This window comes from Lissotriton vulgaris, chromosome 10 (assembly GCF_964263255.1).
Source record: "Lissotriton vulgaris chromosome 10, aLisVul1.2, whole genome shotgun sequence".
Classification (NCBI taxonomy): Eukaryota; Metazoa; Chordata; class Amphibia; order Caudata; family Salamandridae; genus Lissotriton; species Lissotriton vulgaris.
In genome coordinates, this window is record NC_141698.1 from 132940751 (window position 1) to 132958690 (window position 17940).

Below are 17940 nucleotides of genomic sequence, written 5' to 3' on the forward strand. Positions count from 1 at the left end.
GTCAAAAGAGCGTTGCCATAATCTAGCCTGATTAATACTAAGGGTTGGATAGAGAATTGCTGTATAAATATTGGGGCCCCGAACTTTAGATTACTTCTGGAATTCAAATGGAACCTTTGCCACGGAGAAGAGCTGGGGAAACTGAAGGAGAAGTACAGCCCCGTTGCTGTAGGCTATCTGTGGTTGGCCTGCAGTGGCTGTTTCTGCCAAGGAAAGGACAAGGACTTTGCTGTGTGCTGTCTCCCCTGCTTGAGGAAGATCTCCAAGGTCTTGAAGTAGAGCTTGCCTGCTGTTTTGAAGTCTCAGGAACACAAAGACTTCCCCCCCAGCTCCCCTGATCTCCCTTGCTGTGAGTTCTGACCTACCAAGAGGTGCCTGCTACTGTTCTAGGCCTCTGGGGTTGTTCCTGCTATTGGGAGCTGGAGAGTGACTCATCCACACCTGTTTCCGATGCACTGCCGCTGTGCATAAAGAATTTCCACGCATCATCATCGTGCCGCTGAAGAAAATGACGCATCGCCTGCTCGTGCTGGAGAAAGTGCTGCACGCTGCATCGAGAGCAGTGATCTACAGGGTCCGAGATCACTGCACCGATTCCGACGTGCGGCTGCAAGAACCAGCAACGTGGGACCGCGGCTGAAGAAACCAACACATTGCCGTTGCCGCCGCATCGAGAACCGATGCTCCCCAATCCTCACACATCGCACCGTGGTGCCAAATCTACATCAACACTGGGGCCGCAGTAAGAAACCGATGCATCTCCTCCCCGCGGAGTAAGAAACCGACGCATCACCTCCCCTTTAATAAGGAATCAACCCATCACCTCCCCAGCATAGCAGTAAGGAACCGACGCATTACCTCCCCTGCAGCTGTTTTCGTTTATGATTTGGACGCATCCAAGGTACTTTGTGTTGAAAGTGTTGCATCTATAGTTTGCTAAGGATAGAACTGTTTCTATCTTTTAAAAGTCATATTTTGATTACTGTATTGTGGATTTTTGTTGTTGTAGTTTAGTTCGGTTTAGATAAATATAACTTATTTTTCTAAACTGGTGTGGTGTCCAACTGTTGTGTTTTCGCTGTATTACTGTATGTGGGCACAAATGCTTCACAGACTGCCTCTGAGATAAGCCTGTCTGCTCGCGCCAAGCTACCAAAGAAGTGAGCAGGGGTTATTTTAGAAGTCTATCCCCCTTGCCCTGACTAGGAAGAAGGGTCCCTACTTGGACAAAGGTGCAAATCTCTGCCAACTAGAGACCCCCACTTCTAACACCCATATAAAATGCACTGGGCATTCCCGTCCTAACAAGCACTCATTATTTATGGCTTTTCTAAAGTACATGCTACCACAGTTGCCTAAAAATAGCAATATAGCTTTTTTGAGAATAACGTAAAAAGTTTAAAATAGTTTTGCTCTCATTAGCAGACTGGATAAACAAACCCATTTTGCCCTCAATGTCTGCAAGCTGCTTTAAAAGAAATACTGTAAATTTCAAAACTCATAGTAAGGGAACTGGAATTATGCAGCAGGACAGGACAAAATCATATGCCAGCATAGGCAAAATATGTGGCATAATGCGCCACATTTAGTGATCATATTACTTCAATATTTTGGCATTTTTCCAAAGATTAACACTTCCTGGGGAAAGGATTGACCTCATTAGTACAACTTTAACATCAAAATTCAGTAATAAGCAGCAGGAAGGGGACCAGTTGACCTTTGAAAACAGACTTCCAGTATGCAGCAAAATGTGTTTGTGCATTTTTAGAAACTTTTGATCCATTTGAGCTACAAACAAAAATGTTGGCTAAGACGTCCCTCAAGGCTCGATCCTCGCACCCACACTGTTCAACCTTTACATTGAACCACTGGGTAATCTCCTAAAAAAATCTGGAATCCATTATCACCTTTATGTGGTTGATACCCAAATCTACCTGAAGTTATCTCCCACTCATGACATTTCGACCCTCAACACCACTCTCAACTCCATCCACCACTGGCTGTCAACTCATCTACTAATTTTGAATCCTTCCAAAACAGAATTCATTCTCCTCTCGAACTCACTATCTCCTCCTCCTATCCAAGCTTGGATGAACAATCTAAACTTTCTCAGGAACAAACCTATCATTGTTGACAGTGCCATATCTCTAGGTGTCATCCTAGATAAAAGGCTAAATTTACAGTCCAATATCAAAGCCATCACCAAGCATGCTCGCTACCAATTTTGCCTTCTCTGGGGGCTTTGGCGCTTCTTTCCTGAACAAGACCTAAAAACTTTGGTCCAATCTTTGGGACTTTACAGATTGGACTACTGCACCTTCCTTGCAGGCCTCCCCAAATCCCACCTTTCCCCTCTAACATCTATCCTCCACTCAGCAGCTCGCTTCGTATATAGGGCTAAAAGAAATTATCACATCACACCCTTACTGTGTTCTCTTCACTGGCTTCCTATCGAAGCAAGGTCAATTTACAAGACTGCCTGAATCACCCACAAACTCTTGCCCACATCCACCCCACGCTAGCTGGCTAATAAACTCAATATCTTTGGAGGTTCTAGACCTTCACCTAATGCGGATCACTTTATGCTCAAACCTCCTACCTTCAAAATGGAAAGATTTATGGCTCAATCCTTCTCTGGTAATGCAACCTGAATCTGGAACTCACTTCCTCCATCCCTCCGAACCACCACCTTTTTCCGGACCTTCAAAACTGATCTTAAAACTCTCCTCCTCCAAAGGCACTTCCTGGAATAATTCAACCCATTTCTTGACCCTTTCGGTCATCTAGCACTCACATTAGGTCAAGTTTGTAAATTATGTATGTTACTCCTGCTTACTGACACCTTTTATTTTTTTACATTATAAATATGCAAATAGCTAGATTTGGAACTGCATATATGTAACTTGTTAGCATGCTCAGTCTTTCTTATGTACCTTTGTTACTGTATACATGTAACTTGTTAACGTGATTAGTGTATCATGTGTTCCTTATGTAACTTACCTAGTTCTTTTGTAAAGCGCTCCGACACCTTTGGGTAAAGTTCACGCTACATAAAACTACATTAAGTAAATAAAAATAAAACTGCACTCACTTGACTTTTGTTCCTATATAATTTAGCCAAGCCTGTCGCATAATTTGGTCCTCCCCACCACATAATTCCAGTGCCCCCCTAGACTGAGGACGAACTTCTCACGTTAAACCAATCGCAATTGTCCACAGCGCGGCCATTTTGGAGTCAGGCGAATATTTTTCTACCCACTCTTGTCAATTACATTAGAAGAGCGCATCTCCTGCATCTCAGCTTAGATCTGATTTGAGCGGACAGTAACTTAGCCACCATGCAATCTAATGTTATTTATGACTATCTAATAACTCTAGTCATATTCTTCCAGCAGAATACACCTTTGCATGAAGGACCCATCTTTCACCGAGTCCAGTCCTGTCTATGGGACTCGTACTATATGTGTCCGTCTTTACTTCCGGTTTGGGCAAGAAAGTGAGTCTGGCGAATCAGGGTCCGTGGTAAACAAAAGTCTCCTGACATAACGTTCCGTTGCGTGTTCAGTCTGATCGGGAGTCCCTTGTTGAAGAGTCCGGGTTTTGCGCGAGGCACTACATATGGTTCCGCGCTGTGGGAGGTCGTTTCTTCTTTAAGGTACAGTAATGGAGGCAGCGGTTGGGACCACCATGAGCGCCCTGTCTGTGCTGCGGGGCCAGGCGGAGACCCTGCATAGCATACTGGAAAAGTTGCGTGGTAAGTAAGTGAGCATACCACAAGCCTTACTTGTTGGCCAACTCTGACGACCAGCACATGTCACGTGTCCAACTTTAACAGCATGTTACATACAGCGTGGCCTATTTAGCAAAGATCCGAAAATGTAGAGACAGAGAAAGAGGAAAAAGAAAGGAGAGAGAAAGAGTAAGAAAACAGGCAACAGAGAGCTGGGCTGCGCAACATTGGAAACTGACTTGCTTACAGTGTAGATTTATAAAGTGCAATAGTCTCTCTTCGGTTTCTTTAGTGTTCTGAATGTTTTGATATCAAAGTCAATCTTTATCATGGATTGCGGAAGTTGGAGTTGCTTGAAGTGAACTAGGAAACTGGTTTAAATGTTCTTTAGTTTCATCCAAGTACTACTTCTTTAAATGTATTACATGCTTCCTGAGGACCATATGTTACTCTTAGTCCAACTCGTTCTCGTCACAGTCATTACATTTTGAGGTGATTCAACCGCTCAGCCAGAAAAAAACCAGGAGAATAGCAAATCCAGCCACCTCTCATCATCGATCCGTTCACTCATCCATCCTTCCTTTCTCCCGCTCACTCATCCGTCATACCTTCTTTTCTCCCTTTCACTCATCCGTCATACCTTCCTTTCTCCCTTTCACTTATCCGTCATTCCTTCCTTTCTCCCTTTCACTCATCCTTCCTTTCTCCCTTTCACTCACCCATCCTTTCTTCCTTTCACTCATCCATCCTTCCTTTCTCCCTTTCACTCATCCTTCCTTCCTTTCTCCCTTTCACTCATCCATCATGGAGAAGTGTGGCTCAATGATTAGAGCGGCAGACCCTGATGTAGAGGAGGTCTAGCCCGGGACCAGGGTTCAATTCCCCGCCTCGGCGGGTCTTGGGCTCAAAATTCCACGGGCCTGATAATTCTCGCCTCGGTGCCTATTCCAATCATGGAGGCCCACTCTGCAACTCTGGGCAATAGCTTGCTTAATCTCCACAATGGCCCCCACAACGCTAAGGATGCCTGGCCTCCACCTTGGGGGTGCCCAGGAGTGGACGTCTCACAGGGAAAGCCAGGATGGGTTCCACAGCGGTATTCGTACAAGCGCCTTGAGACCCTTGCGGGTGAGTAGTGCGCTATACAAGTGGAGAAGTGTGGCTCAATGGTTCGAGCAGGCAGACCTCGATGCAGAGCACTGGCCAGGGACCAGGGTTCGATTCCTGCCCTGGCGGGTCTCGGGCTCATTCATTCCCCTGACCGGATATTCTCGCCTCAGTGCCTATTCTGATCATGGGTCCCACGCTGCAACTCTGGGCAATAGCTTGCTTAGTCTCCACAACGGCCCCCACAACTCGAGGGATGCCTGGTCTGCACCATGGGGGTGCCCAGGAGTGGACACTTCACAGGGAAAGCCAGGAAGGGTTTCCTTGCGGTATTCGTACAAGCGCCGGGAAACCCACTGCGGGTAGCTGTGCGCTATACAAGTACAAAAACATTTACATTTACAAGTATCAATTTACAATTTTTCCTTCCTTTCTCCCTTTCATTCATCCATCCACCCTTCCTTTCTCCCTTTCACTCATCCATCCACCCTATCAATCTGTCCATCAACGCCGCCTTTCACTCCATCCATCATCCATTTACCCTTTCACCCATCATCTATCCTTCCATTCACCCACCCTTTCACACATCCATCCACCCCTCCATCGATCCATCCCACTCAACTTCGCACCCTTTCATGTTAATTTTGAACCTTTGTCTGCCGAGTTGCAGACAGAAGGGGCCCATCAAACCCACTAAGCCTGATGTAGCTGCCAAGGCAGGAGGTTGACGATGCCTTTGTGGAGTGCCGGGGGTGGAGTGGCGTAGATTGGAGTTGCGTAGATTGGAGTTGCGTGGAGTAAAGTGGCGTGGAGAGGTGTAGAGTGCTGTGGGGTATTGTAGAGTGGAGGCATTGAGTGGAATATAGCGTCATAGAGCAGAGGAGTATAGAGCGCGGTGAAGTGGAGTAGAGTTGAGTGGAATAGAGTAATGTTCGATGAAGGGGCGAAGAGTGGACTAAAGTGTCTTAAAGTGCTGTAAAGTTCGAATGCAGTGGCGTAGAGTGGAGAAAAATGTAGCGTAAAGTGGAGTAGAGCGGCGTAGTGCCATGGAGTGGCATAGAGTGGAGTGCAGTGTCATAGTTTGATGTAGAGTGGAGTAGAGTGGAGTGTCTTATAGTGGAGTGACATAGAGTGTCGCAGAGTGAAGTGTCATAGAGTGGAGTGGAGTATGCTTGGTGTGGTAGTACACTGTCATTACAGGCAACACTTTTTCAATTGAGTTAGCCATTACATGTGCACAGATACAGTTTTACTGATAGAATTATACAGCGCACAAACAATGTGTCGAAATGGCATCGCCTAGTAAATTGATTTGTTTTGATTGTATTCAGATATCTCTCCAGCACACTTTAGAATTACAAAAAATTTGCTTTGTTTCTGCTTTCGTAATTCTGATTTATTCTGAAGTATTTGCATAGTTTACAGACATTTAAATTGTATTGTGTGCTTAAAAAAGCCTTTACTAATTAAGTAAAATCCATTTGTGGAGCGTACAATACTCAAAGTTCTCACGCGCTAGCAAAAGCTAGAAGCTGCAACAAAGGCCGGTTGAGCAAATGAAAAAGATCAAAAAACTGTACACAGAATTAAAGGGAAAAACCCACCCCCTTTCACACCCCCAAATTATCATATAAAGCCTCTCACTTTGAAGTCAGAGAAAGAAAATTAAACACCACTCTCCCTTGGAAGACAGAGGCTGACATCTGACCTCTGTATTTGAATACACTGCAAATGTGACCAGATAAGAACAAAATGTAAAGGCCTGTTTACAGAAAGCTTTCACTCTTGAAAGCATACAGTAAAAAAGGCTATGCTTTCTCCAAATGAGGAACAAAGCCATACTGGACATCCTAAAGCAAGTAGTGATAGTTATCAGGCTATATATATACTCCATGGGAAGAATGAATACATGGTTGACAGCTTAAAACAAATAAAGCCAGCAAATAGAAAGCAAGCACATGTGAGTTAAAAGCCAATAGTAATCAGTAAGCGGAATGCATTCCCAGATCAGCTCTCTGAATATCCCCAACATGTCTTTAGCAAACCAGACAGCTTTGCTGTATGGTAGTCTTCGATCTAAAAAAGAGTGCCTGCGGCCAGTGGAAGGACACTGGCTACAGGAAGCAGTACGTGGTCCATGCGCCACAGCATGAACGAAGACTCTGAAGCCCAGGAATAATCCGGAGTCCAGAAGGAGCTGCTGGCCAAAAGGCATGAACAGAGAGTGGCGTGGGAGCCACCCAACAGTAAGGTAAGGTAAGTAATGGGCCTATTTAAGATTCTTTTTGTATCATTACAAGATATTTCGCAAGCGATGTGCAGGCAAAACCTAGAAAGGAGGGAAATCTGTTCACGAGGTGAAAAGAAACATGAGCTTGGTCACTGTAGCATCAGCAATTTATAGAGGATCGAGTGAAGGGACACACAGTCAGAACCATGAGAACAGGAACAGCATTCCTCAAAGGAGCGCCTTGGGTTTAAGAAAGTACATGAGCCTGTTGTAGAGAAGAGAATGCTGTGTGTCATTGTGGCAATTCTCTAGACCGGGTGAGAAACAAAAGCAGCAAGGGGCTGAAGTTTCTTATCTTCCCATTCGTAGCTGATTCTGCTATAAACAAGTTTACATGTCTTTAAACCCACCTTGGAGAAATTGGAGACTGAGCCCCTCATAGTTCTGGAAATAAATGCACCTGTTATTGTGGTAACATTAAGTGGAGGGCCAGTGTTGATTTAAGCCTTCCATTCAATTGGCAGCATAACTGTTGAGGTACTGCCAGCCATGCCATCAAACTACTAAACACTGAAGACATAGCCACTCAAGAGCCAGGCTGCACATTGTAGCTTGCTGAGGGAGTATTTCTGAAGGGTTGAGGACCTCTGTTTACATGGATTCATTGGCAGAACCCATTCCTTCCTCACTGGACCAGGAGTAACTATAGAGGTGTATCATTAGTATTGTTGCCCTAACCTCATGATTCTATAAGAGGCTTGGAAAGGAATTGAAAACTAGCCAGCATCGACTGGAAAAAAAAGTGAAATATACGTGTCCCGTGTGATGATGTGGACGTTTATACACTTATGAGTATTGACGCCACACCAGCTCCAGTAAGATGTTGTATTTTCGTTCGTGCATCCACTCGTATGTGCGTATATGCGTCTTATCAGCAACTGATCAAGAATGGAAGTGGAAAGACACTTTAGTGAGGCAGCGCTGCTCAGCAAAACAAGCTCTCGGCATTGCGTGGCGGGGCGGGGGAGTGGCATTGCGTGGCGGGGGGCTTGGGAGCGGCTTCCTTTGAAGTCTGATGCCGAGGCTCAGACAAATGGTGTGCGATGTGGCTGGCGATGTGCACGCGTCTGGCTCACATGAACTGTACCCGATCTGCAGTTTGGGTAGACTTTTGAAAGCCTTACTATAATCTCGCCAAAACAAGCATTGCTAAAGCAATGCTGTAGGCAAGACCTAAAGAGGAACTGCGTACAACAGGCAAAGTGGCTACGGACAGGTCAGATCTACCATCCCTATGAACGATGTTTCCTGAAGTGGATAGCAGAAATGAGGAAGAAGTGCATCTTGGAAGCCCAGAGGACCAGAATATACCTATCAAACCTTGTTTGATACTCTAAAAGGATTTGGGTAGCAAGGGATGTCTTGAAGCAAGGGAAAGTTGTGCTTGAGGGACTGTTCCTTAAACACTATTCAGTCTATGCTTGCAAAATGTTTACTCACCTTGTACGTATACACTGTAGCCCCACTCATAACACAATCTTTTTGCTTCCCACACCATCTAAAACTTTAGACCGCTGTCCCCCGTTCCGCCTAGAAGAGATGTTGGTTAACGTCTATCTGCTGCGCCTCTGAAAGAGTCACGTTTGGGACCGTATGTCACCTAAAGATTCTCATTAAATGACTCCTTCGTCAGTAGATTTAGTGTACTCCATATACTGAATCCCAAAGAAACAGTTGCCCGGTTCACATAGCCTATTACTTCGCCTCCTCACATCAAAACCTTGACTGATTGCATATTCTGAACCTGATCATACTAATTTCACTTAGTCATCTTCCTCTTTTCCTGCACTGCATTTAATTTCAGAGCTGTGAAATATATATATTAGAAATGTCTGAGTCATTGTTTTCTTTATTTTTAGAAATCTTTTTTATTGTCCGATACTTAATACATTCATCTAACAGTACTACAATCATTTGTTGCATTAACACCCTGCATTCTTCTACGGAAGCCCTACCTTTCCCATTACTTTATGGTATTTTACTTCAGTACCGTTGCTCTTTTGTAAAAACTACTCTCCCCTTTGGGCCCCAGAGTAAAGAATGACTGGGCACACTCTCTACTCGGGCCGTTCTTAGTTACTAACCGTAGGGGCCCCCAGTGCTGCTTGCGACATCGGTTGTTGTGTTCATCCCATAGGTCAGGCCCAAAATGTTGTCTCAATGGACCCCATAATTTTGCTGAATTTTCTGGGGCATCCCCTACTTAGGTATGTGGTGTGCTTCGCGGCCATATAAAGGTCCATCCCTCTTGTCCATTCCTGGACTGTGGGATTCTCTGTCACTTCCCACCGCCTGGCCACATCTCTCTTGGCCACCAACAGTCCTAGGGAGGCGAAGATTAGTTGGGCCCTCAAAATGTCTACCTTACTTGGGATTCTCAATATGACGAATCTAGGGTTGACCAGCAGTGTCGTTCCCAGTATTGTCCCTAGTGTCTTGATTATGGTCTCCCAATATGCCTGTATCTCGGGACATGCCCATATTGTGTGGAAAAAAATCACCTTTGACAGTTTTTCAGATGGGACAGTATGGTGTCTCTGACCATCCCATTTTTGTGTAGTTTGTCTTTATCATAGTAAAGTCTGTGTAGCTCCTTATATTGTACAAGGTGTAACCTTGCCTTGATAGCTATCTCTCTGTGGTGCATCAGTACCACCTCCCAATCTATGTCCTCCAAGGGCCCTGCCTTTTTCCCGCAGCCCCCCCCCCCCCTGTCTGGCATGTTATTATTTATAGTTTTGTATGTGATGTCCATGTCATAGTTAACATTTGCTCTTTTCCTACAGAAGGAAAATCTAGGGAGAGCCGTGTTGAATTTGATCAGAAGCACTTCTGGGATTTGTTGGGTAAGAATTGCTCCCTCTCTTTAAGGTGGAAGTGGCAGAATGATAAGGATGTGTACAAGGAAGATGGGTACATGACGTTAAATTATTATGTTTTAAAAAATGTACATGGAACTTTGCTAGAGTTACATCTAGCTGACCAGGATACTGAAACTCCTTAAATCGCACCATTACAACCAATAATTAAGGAACAAATATGGTATACTTCCGAGATAGCTGCTTAGGCATTGTTCTTTAGAGGCAAAGATAACATTTACTAACTGAATAGTTATAAGTTATTTATAATGCCTATTATTTATCTAATAGGCATCTAATCAATACTTTGATACCACAACCTGGTGCACTGATTTAACATTAAGTAAAATGCACAACCTCAGGTGGCTAAATATTATATACAAGTTCAAGTGTGTCTTGTATTAATTTTTGAAGATTTAGTTTGACCTGGAGCAGTTCAGAGGTTCAGAGAAATTAGTTTACAGTAGATCAGTAATTCCCTCCAGAACTAAACATGTTACTTGGCCTTTTACTTGAGGCTCAGCTGACTTATTACTAGGGCTCCTCGTTGGTCTCTGTTCCTGCCATGATGTGCTTCCTGTGACATAACTCCTTTTGCCGCTATCACCCGACTCCTTTTCCTATCACGGGAGGGAGATATGCTGCAGGTGTGGGGAGATTAGGTTAGATAGTTCATACACTTTTTATTTGTTTGCTTTTCTGTGCCTAGTATGTCTTACCTGACACACATCAAGTCATTGATCACAGGACCTTTTGTTGATAAAAAAACATTTCGACTTACAATGGTGACTTTGTTTATAATTCACAATTATTTACTTTTGGTGTTCCTGACAGTGAATGTTTAAACATCATATGATGTATGTGCATGCTACATATTATACATTTTAAAGTGCTGCTTTTTAAAATCAATACATCTTTGTTTAGAAAACAAACATCTTACTAAGCTTTGTCAAAAATTCAAACTGTGTAATTACATGTGAGAAGCAGAAAAATGCCAAAAATAAGCCTGTTGTATCATTCATTTGCTGCCGTAACCCTAACACCACAGAACCCAACTATTTAAGAAATGCCTGTGGCAGGTGAACTGCATTAATTCCCTATCTAGAGAACTGGTGTCATACGATTCCTATGAATAAAGTAGGACTGTTTATCTGAACAACATAACCGTCGGAATATGGTGGACTAACTCCACATATATCATTTGAGTATGTTGGCCTAATTCCTAGCTCGCTCACTGTGCGTCATAAGTGCTCCTAACCTTCCAGGGTAACATATGGTATCTGGAACCTCAGAACATGACCACTTTATTTCACCAAGGAAATTTGGAAAACAGATCTACCCTTTCGTTGTTACTCCGGCATGCCCAAGGGAAACACATGAATGCTACGAATTGGCTTTTCAAACACTTATTGAAACTATTATATTCTTGTGTAAAAAGCATGAGCTGCAATTATTAGTTGGATGAAACAAAGCATTGTAACCAGCATTACAAGAATGGTGGAAATTATAAACAGGTCAAACATTATAATGTTACAGTGTAATTGATTATATTTGTACTTTTACTCTTACCTAAGAGAAATTAGTTTACAGTAGATCAGTAATTCCCTCCAGAACTAAACATGTTACTTGGCCTTTTACTTGATGCTCAGCTGACTTATTACTAGGGCTCCTCGTTGGTCTCTGTTCCTGCCATGATGTGCTTCCTGTGACATAACTCCTTTTGCCGCTATCACCCGACTCCTTTTCCTATCACGGGAGGGAGATATGCTGCAGGTGTGGGGAGATTAGGTTAGATAGTTCATACACTTTTTATTTGTTTGCTTTTCTGTGCCTAGTATGTCTTACCTGACACACATCAAGTCATTGATCACAGGACCTCGCGCATCCCGGGATGCGCGCGAGGTGCGGCACCTCGCGCGCGGTGCGCGAGGTTTGGCACGGTTCTGCACCTCACGCGAGATGCGTGAGGTTTGGCACTTTTGCGGCTCTTGGATGTCCTCTTTCTTCTTAGGTCATCAGGATCTTCTTCTCAAGGGATAGGGACTCGCCTAAATAGTGAAGTTAGGGGAGTGTAGGGTAGTAGCCAATGCACTAGAGACACTTGGTTCAGAAAAGGGGGTGGTGATGGACAGAGTATCTGAATTAAGCAGAACACCCAGACAACAGATCAGGGCTTGATCCATCACCGTTTTTTTGCTCACTGCACCATCCCAGCTCAGAACCTGGCTACATGCAAATTAGTCTGTCCCTGGCCCAGTGCATCATGGGAACAGGGCAGACCAAACTACCAAGCCAATTCTTTTACTGGGAAGGAAACAAGCTTCCGGGGACCGGTTTCTGGCATTACAGCCGTCTTCGGCCCGGCTTTCTTGAATCCTTATGGTGCAATGAGCAAGGGACTCATTTCTGAGCATACCCTTCCACGCTTATGGTGGACAAAACGATTTAGAAAAGGGGGTGGTGATGGACAGAGTATCTTAATTAAGTACCACCACCACCACCACCGGAAGTACCACTACCGGTACCACCACCACCACCACCACCACCACCACTAGTACCACCACTGCAGGTACTACTGGTGGTGGTGGTGATAGAGCGCGCAGTTCACCCGGGTCACCGAGGTTACCAATCTCTTACACGCACTGGGCCCTGGCGTGCATTCAATACAACAATGACATTTGGGTGAACCGGGTGTGATTTCTTTTTCTCCTCCTGCACGCTTCTATGAGCAATTAAGGTTTGGCTTCACACCTCTGCTTACCATGTACCACAGGCACATTACTTATGACAGATCTGGAGCTATCAGGGAATAGTAGACAGGGGACCTAGGAAAAATACCCTTTATAAATCAGTACATACTTATCCACAATTTCTGTAAAATGACCACAGACACCTGATGATGTTAAAGGTTTTATATAGAAGTTCAAAGAAAATATGCCAAGGCAATAAGCGATATGCAGAGTAACACGTCAATCATTAAGATCAAAACCACTATGTAACTATGAATTAAAGCTAGGACCATTTGAGTATATGGGAAGACTAAAGGTAGGAATTTGGAACAGGACTAGTCACTGCAACTTTATACTAGGACATAGGATATGAATGGGACCTAAAACATGTACTTAACCTAAGTTCTTTAGACTATTCTTGCTAAGTTCACCGCAATCGTACTAAAGGAAAGGGAAAAATTGGAACATACTAATAAATTCGACAGTTTAGTGCTGTACTAAAGGTAGGGAGATATGTGGAACAAATCTAATAATCAAAACATATATGATTTGGCATTTCAGAAACAAATATCAAAGTCAAGAATATTCCCTTAAGAAAGAGAAAAAGATATGAGTCTAAGTGAGAGAAAACTATGAGAAAACGCAAACCCACTGTTTATATTTACCTAAATAGGAGTGAGGACTAACCCTGGCCACGGGTCAGTTTGGAAAGACGGGGACAAGGACCCTCAAGGATTTGGAATACCAGAATGCGAGCAGGTACAGCCCAAGGACAGTTCAGGACAGGATACCCCTCAGGTTTTGGGTCAAGACTGGGCCTCCCAGGGTACGACCAACACCTACAGCTTCGGACAGCAACGCCTGCGTTACCCCTCTCCTGCAAGTAATCCGCCAGCAACCCCGATTGGGTTTTCGAATTTCCCCAGCAAAGTGCTTCGCCAGCACTTAGGATTATTTCCACCCCTTAGGAGTTTGTGGAAAGTATGGACAGAGTGCTCCGCAGCACTCTCAGATTGAGCACCTATAGAGTTCGTAGGGTCAGTGACAGGTCTGCTACTCGGACAAGTCGGACAATTTTTCCATGGAAAACCGGGTCAGTTATACTGTTTTGGGGTCTCTCAGACCACCCACTATTGTTGCAAGTGACAGTTTCTCACATTATGATTGGTCAGGAGAGGCGATGCGGTCATTACCACCCCCTAGAATTCAACTTTCCCATCCTAAATATTAAAATTTTCCTACCCGCCCCTTGGGTTCACGTTCCCATGCATAAGAATACAGCAGTACAGTAAAGTTCATAATAGGTAGCAACAGAATTGCTTCTTCCAAGGTGAGATTTGGTCTTCCCAGAGAGTTTCTCAGGCGCATTGTGCTTCAGGAGCCAGCTGGCTTGTTTCAGCTTCTGCGCAGTAGAGTTTCTCCCTGGTCACATGTCGGAGCCCAGCAGAGCCTCAAGTATGGCTCCGCTCCCGAATTTCCCAGCCCCAGAGACGCGGTACATGAAAAGTAAGCGAGAACAAATTAAAATCACATATAAAATGATCACACTGTATACCATGATAAAATTCTAAACATCCCTTACTTTATAATAACTATAGCATTACAGTTTAGTGCGAAAAGACAGATAGGCTGAAGCAGCTGTAGCAAGCACGGAGCGTGGTAAAAGACAAGCGGCCATGTTTGCAACAGTGCGCATGTGCAATAGATTCCCTCCAGAATGCTAGTGCGTCACAACACATGGGTATGACCGACGCATGCACAAACTGAATTTCAGCGAAGCAGCCGTTTCTTTAGTGCAAGCTTCGTTAGTATGTGAAAGACATATAAGCAAGCATCCTGGGGACACCCGCGTGTTTGGGAAAACGCTTAATAAATGACGAACAAGCTGGATTAATATGATTATACATTAGGCGAGGTTCTTGAATGTGAGCAAGGCACTTTGCGTGCGAATCCTTGCTCCATCAGTGGTACAGGTGGTGGTGGTACTGGTGGTGGTGGTGGTACTTCTGGTGGTACCAGTGGTGGTGGTACTACTGGTGGTGGTACTACTGGTGGTGGTACCAGTGGTGGTGGTACCAGTGGTGGTGGTTCCAGTGGTGGTGGTACCAGTGGTAGTGGTACTACTGGTGGTGGTGGTACCGGTGCTGGTGGTACTTGTGGTGGTGGTGGTACCAGTGGTGGTGGTACCGGTGGTGGTGGTACTAGTGTTTGTACTACCGGTGGTGGTGGTACTGGTGTGGATGGTAATGTTGGTGGTACTACCAGTGGTGGTGTTACCAGTGGTGGTGTAACCAGTAGATGTACTACCGGTGGTGGTGGTAGTACTGGTGGTGGCGGTACTTCTGGTGGTACCGGTGGTGGTGATACTACCGGTGGAGGTGGTAGTGGTACTACCGGTGGAGGTGGTGGCACTGGTGATGATGATACCAGTGGTGGTGGCAGCAGTACTGGTGGTAGCGGTGGTACCAGTGGTGGTGGTACTACTGGTGGTGGTGGTGGTACTTCTGGTGGTGGTGGTGTTGTTACCGGTGGTGGTGGTACAACTGGTGGTTGTGGTACTACCGGTGGTGGTGGTACTACCAGTGGTGGTGGTAATACTAGTGGTGTTACCCATGGTGGTGTTACCCATGGTGGTAGTGGTACTACTGGTGGTGGGGTTACTGGTGGTGGTGGTGGTAGTACCAGTGTTGGTACTACAAGTGGTAGTACCACCGGTGGAGGTGGTACTACCAGGAGAGGTAGTACCAGTAGTAGTGGTGGTGGTGGCACTTGTGGTGGTGGTACTTCTGGTGGCACAGGTGGTGGTGGTGGTACTACCGGTGGTACCAGTGGTAGTACCCATGGTGGTGTTACTGGTGGTGGTGGTGTTACCTGTGGCAATACAGGTGGTGGTACCGGTACTACCAGTGGTGGTGGTGGTGGTGGTGGTGGTGGTGGTACAGGTACTACCAGTGGTGGTGGTACTACTACAACTGGTGGTGGTAGTGGTACTACCAGTAGAAGTGGTACCGGTGGTGGTGCTACTACTGGGTGTGGTGTTAGTACTTCTGGTGGTGGTACTACTGGTAGTGCTGGTGGTACCAGTGATACCAATGGTGGTGGTACCAGTGATACCAGTGGTGGTGGTGGTGGTACCGGTGATGGTGGTACTGCTGCTGGTACCAGTGGTGGTGGTACTACCAGTGGTGGTGGTACTGGTGTGGATGGTACTGGTGGTGGTGGTAGTACCAGTGTTGGTACTACAGGTGGTGGAGGTGGTAGTGGTACTACCAGGGGAGGTAGTACCAGTGGTGGTGGCACTTGTGGTGGTGGTACTTCTGGTGGCACTACTGGTGGTGGCGGCAGTAGTACCGGTGGTGGGGTACTACCAGTGGTGGTAGTACTACAGTTGCAATGGTGGTGGTACTACCAGTGGTGGTCGCGGTACCGGTGGTGGTACCAGTGATGGTAGTGGTGGTGGTACTTCTGGTGGTGGTGGTACTTCTGGTGGTACCGGTGGTTGTAGTACTGGTGGTGGAACTACTACTATTGGTGGTGGTACCAGTGGTTGTGTTACCGGTGGTGGTGGTGATACTGGTGGTGGTACTGGTACTACTGGTGGTGGTGGTACCAGTGGTGGTGGTACCAGTGGTGGTAGTACTTCCAGTGGTGGTGGTGGCGGTGGTACCGATGGTGATACTACCGGTGGAGGTGGTGGTAGTAGTACTACTGGTGGAGGTGGTATCGGTGGTGTTGGTACCTGTGGTGGTACCGGTGGTGGTGATGGTTGTACCAGTGGTGGTACTACCAGTGGTGGTGATACCGTGGTGGTGATACCAGTGGTGGTGATACCAGTGGTGGTGATACCAGTGGTGGTGATACCAGTGGTGGTGATACCGGTGGTGGTGATACCGGTGGTGGTGATACCGGTAGTGGTGATACCGGTAGTGGTGACACTACCGGAAGAGGTGGTACCAGTGGTGGTGGTACTACCAGTGGAGGTGGAAGTGGTACTACCGGTGGAGGTGGTAGTGGTACTTACGGCGGTGGTGGTACTTCTGGTAGAACTGGTGGTGGAGGTAATACTGGTGGTGGTAGTAGTACTGGTGGTGGTACTACTACTACTAGTGGTGCTGGTAGGGATAGTACTGTGGTGGTGGCAGCAGTACCAGTGGTGGTGGTACTACTAGTGGTAGTAGTATTACAGTTGCAGTGGTGGTACTACCGGTGGTGGTACTACTGGTGGTGTTACCGGTGGTGGTGGTGATGGTACCAGAAGTGGTGGTGGTGGTACCCGTGGTGGTACTACAGGTGAAGGTAGTAGTAGTAGTAGTGGTGGTGGTGGTGGTGGTGGTGGTACCCATCGTGGTGTTACAGGTGATGGTGGTGGTACCAGTGGCGATACTGGTAGTGGTACTGATACGAACAGTGGTCGTGGTGGTGTTACCGGTGGTGGTGGTACTACCAGTGGTAGTGGTACTGGTGGTGGTATCGGTGGTGGTATCGGTGGTGGTACCGGTGGTGGTAGTTGTAGGAGTACTTCCAGTGGTGGTGGTAGTGGTACTTCCGGTGGTGGTAGTACTGGTGGTGATAATACTACCGGTGGTGGTGATGATACCAGTGGTGGTGGCAGCAGCACTGGAGGGTGGTGGTAGTACTACAGTTGCAGCAGTTGTGGGGGTGTTACTACCGGTGGTGTTGGTACTGGTGGTGGTGGTACTGGTGGTAGCGGTGGTACCAGTGGTGGTGGTACTACTACTGGTGGTGGTGGTACTACTGGTTGTGGTGGTACTACTGGTGGTGGTGGTGTTACCGGTGGTCCTGGTGGTACCGGTGGGGATGGTACCAGTGGTCCTACCGGTGGTGGTGGTACTACTGGTGATTGTAGAGGTGGTATTGGTGGTACCAGTGGTGGTACTACCGGTGGTGGTACCAGGGGTGGTACCGGTGGTGGTGGTACCAGTGGTGGTGGTGATACTGGTGGTACCGGTGGGGATGGTACCAGTGGTAGTACTGGTGGTGGTGGTACTACCAGTGATGGTAGAGGTGGTATCAGTGGTGGTACTACTGGTGGTGGTGATACCGTTGGTGGTACTACTGGTGGTGGTGGTTATACTGGTGGCGGTACTACTACTGGTGGTGGTGGTGGTACTACCGGTGGTGTTGGTACCGGTGGAGGTGGTACTTCTGGTGGTGGTGGTACTTCTGGTGGTTGTAGTACTGGGGGTGGTGATGGTACCAGTGGTT